Source organism: Drosophila mojavensis, unplaced genomic scaffold, assembly GCF_018153725.1.
Source record: "Drosophila mojavensis isolate 15081-1352.22 unplaced genomic scaffold, ASM1815372v1 contig_36, whole genome shotgun sequence".
NCBI lineage: Eukaryota > Metazoa > Arthropoda > Insecta > Diptera > Drosophilidae > Drosophila > Drosophila mojavensis.
In genome coordinates, this window is record NW_025318858.1 from 8328765 (window position 1) to 8332979 (window position 4215).

Here is a 4215-nt window from a genome sequence, read left to right on the forward strand (position 1 = left end):
TTACTCTACCTCCGGCCCTTGCTTTCTCTCTGTATGTTTCGCTCTTTCCCTCTCTTTGAGTCTCCTTCACTTTATCCTAACTTCTCTCTCCAACTTTCTGTCTTTCTCTTTTCTTTGATTTCTATCTTTCTCTCTATTTACGTTTTTCATTTTTTTATCTGTATTTCTCTCCAGTTATTCCTCTCTTTCTCTCTCTATGTCTCTCTCACTGTTTCTCTGTCTCTTTTTTCTTTTCTCTCTCTCTTTCTCTCTCACACACACCCACACACATATTATTCACCCAATTTCCTCTAATTACTCATGCAAAATCACAATTTTTCACGCAATTTCCTGTGACATTTTCTCGGAACAACCCAGATGCGAGTTTTATGAGTTGTTCAAAGTTAACTCAGCGTAAAGCAGCTGGGGGATTGAGAGGTGGACGTTGCCATCAACTCAACTAGCTAACTGTATAAATATGCACATACGACTAAGCTGTCGGCCAGCTGCTGTTGCTGCTTCTGCTGCTGCTGCTGGTGCAGCTTCCACGTCTGGTCCTACTCCTGCTCTACTCCTGCTGCTGCTCCTACTGCAACCCTGAACAATGACAGGCGTTATTTTTGGGCTTCTGGACACGCTACGCTCTCTCTTTATCTCTCTCTCTCTCTCTCTCAATCTATCTTTCTCTCTCTCACTCTCTCCTCTGTCTCTACATACAATTGTAGGTACAGGTGCAGTCTCATAGCCCAACTGCTGCTCCTACTCCAACTCATCATCGTCGTCGTCGTCGTCATCCTGCTCATCATAACCCAAACGAAACGAGGTTAATTAATGAATTGTTAATATCATTTGCGACCACACATCGTCACATACACATCGTGTTGTCCTTAGCAACCAACGAAGCTGCAGTCGTTCCTCTGCCATCCACTCTACTGCTCTGCCGCTCAGGCTGCTTCATTTGCCCTGCTAAGCAAACAGTTGCAGCAACGATCTCTGCGCCTTGGCAGCTGCAACATAATATTATTATGTTGGTATGTGGGCAACTGCGGGAGGAGGCGGGCAGGATGCATGAGCGTGGAGGGTCGCTGCATTTCTCTACTTCACTTTTCTTTTTTTCCTGCTCTTTTTTTTTTTTTTTTTTTTTTGTTATGCTTTGGCTTTGCCAAGCGTCAGCTGCAATCCAATTTTTAGCTCGAACAATGTGTGTGTGTGTGAGTGTGTGTGTGCAGACATGTGCTGCTAAAATAATAAAGCAACACACACACACACATAGTATATGCAACTGTGTGTGTGTGTTCTGGTGCTCATTATTATTAAAATTTGTAGAATTTTTGGGTTGCAACTAAGCTGCATATAAATTCAGCTGCTTGCAGCTTTCAAAATTTTGCAACTGCTATGTTAAAGGATGCCAGCCAAGCTGCTGCTGCTGCTGCTGATGCTGCTGATGCTGCTGATGCTGCTGCTGCTACCGCATCCTGCCTTACTACCGCTAGCTGCCTTGCTGCTGGCTGCATAATTTAAAGCGCAACCGCAACTTGACAATTTGCAAGCGTGTGGCAGCAGCTGCTTCAGCCAGCGCCAAGGAGCAACAAGGAGCAGCAGAACTGAACTGTGGCGCTGAGCAGCTGAGCTGAGGAGCTGAGCAGCTACGGAGCTGTAAACAATGAACCAAGAAACCAACCAACCAAGCAGCAAGTAAGCAACCATCTACACAATTTAACCCACTTTCCGCCCATAGACATAACTCTGGTGCAAAACTCAAGCGATTTGCAGAGATTATCGCTGCCATCTTCGAGCTCAAACTTCATATATAATGTATGTATATCTGCATATATTTTAAGACAACATTGTCCTCCGCTTCCTGATTAATGATGATAAATATTATGATGCTCCAGCATTTGCTGAAGAACTACACTAAATGAATTCTATAAGCTCTACAAAATACAAAATACTTGTTACTGTAAAATATCAAATTTTTACTCTAGTTGCATAAAATTGGCCCGGGGAACGTTAAGTGCAAATGCGAAGCAAAATTTTTGGAAAATTTTTTCAATTATTAATTTATTTATTTTTTCAAGTGGTACATGAAAATTGCCTTTGGCGCGATTCAATTAAATTTTGAACACTTTCTGTAATAGCAACAACCATTTTTTTTATTCTTTATTCACAAATTTTCATATACAATGTATATGTATTAAAAATATATCAATTGAAAATACAAAACCTAATTTTATTCATTGATTTGAGACAAACTAAATGGAATGAATGGAAAAATACTGAAATGCAAAAATTGTTATTGCGAATTGTGATTTCAAGGGAGAGAGAAAAAGAAAGAAAATATGGTTTAAATAGAGAAAAACATTATGCATATAGAGACTGAAAAACTTAAGGGAAGCTTTGGGAGAAAAAGAGAACGAAAGAGAGAGAGGGAGCGATACAGAAAGAGCAATGAGCAGGAAATTAAATATAGGATAGATAGAAAGAGCAATAAATAGAAATATCAAGGGAGAGAGAGAGAGATAGAAGATAAGGAGAGAAGAAATCGGTAGTAAGAGAGATAGAGAGAAAAATTAATGATAAAGAAAGTAAAAGAGGATGGAAACGAGAACGATTCAATAAAAGTTTGATATTGGTTTTTATATTTAGTTTAATATTTATAAATCGTTATTTTTTTTTTTCAAATTTTTCAAATTTTTCCCACAATTTGATACGCGAACTAAACAGATCAGATTTACGGCCATCGGTAAATGAGTCAGTGTCCAGTGAACCGAGCTGGTTTACATCTACCAAATGAACAATTGAAGGTAATCATTCGATGTTGTCAAAGAACTTTTGAAGAGCTTCAGTTGAATGATTATTGCCAACAATCAATGCCCATCTGTATCCATTACTTTATCTTATTCCCCAACAGTTCGAGGAGTGCCAAGGCAAGTTCCTCATGCTGTATCCACTTTACAAACAGATTTTGATATCTGTGATGATGGGAGATTTGCGATGCATTCCGCTCGACGCACTCGGACAATTGAATTAGTTATTTGCCTGCGTTCATGAGAACTTGCCACGTGATGGGAAATATTCATTTGTGAATCACTGGCAAAGAAATTGAATTAAGTACGTGTTCGACTCGTTGGCTCTTTAAGATTTCGACCTTTTTCAAATATAGTTGGCCTTAAAGCTAAGGCCCAAATCATAGCCGTGGCCTCAGCTCCGACTACGCCTCCGTCTACGGCTGTATGCACTATGGAGCCTTCTCGCGAGCCAAAGCTGAAAATCCATCAACCATAAAATTCGCAGTCAAGCGTACAAAGCGAGACGCTGCAGGCTGGCAGGCAGAGCCGACGCCACTCTCCACACTTCCTCCCTCTCTCTCACTCCCTCTGTCTCGCCCAACTCTTCCTGCCTCAGTCAGTCCCCTTTTGCCACCCACTATCCACAGCGTCCACAGAATGCGGCTGCTTTAAGGCCATTAATCTTCAATGAAAGGCGTTTAATTTATTTGGTTTTAATTTAAATTTTGGCGCTACGATTTATAGGCCAAACTTTGACGTGGCCATACGAGCCCAACCAATGCAATTGTTGTCATTGTTGTTGTTCTTTTTGTTGTTGTTGTTGCTTCTGTTGCTACTGGCTAATTATAATGTGGAACACGCAACGCCCAGTTAAAGATACACACGGACTGTAAATAACTTATTACGGCTATAATTGAAAGGGCTCGACTATCTGCTGCCCTGCACATTGAATTATTAAACCCAATTATAATTTCTAAATAAAGTTTAGTTAATGAACAAATATGGTGGGTAGCTACTGCTTGCGGCTAAGTGGCACAAAATAGTGTGGAGTTTATAAAATATGCCTTAAGACTTAAAATTGTTAATTAAATAATTAAAAACGAATTAAAAAAATAAAAAACATGAATAATAAAATTGGACTTTCAATCGATCTTTTATTACAAATTTCTTATATTATTATCAGTCTTCGCTTCTTATACCAATAAGACCTGCAATAAGTATAACTATTTGAAAACCCTAAACACTATTAATGCTATCAATGAAAAAATATATATAAATAAATAATAAATAAAATAAATAAAAAAAATATTTATATAAATGAAATCTTTAAGACACTTTAAAGTATTTCTACAGTTGTATGACTCTAAGATTAAGTATGTTTCAGCCCTTGAGCATGTACAATTTTATATATATATATAATTAATTTACAAGTTGAAAGGTAAACTTA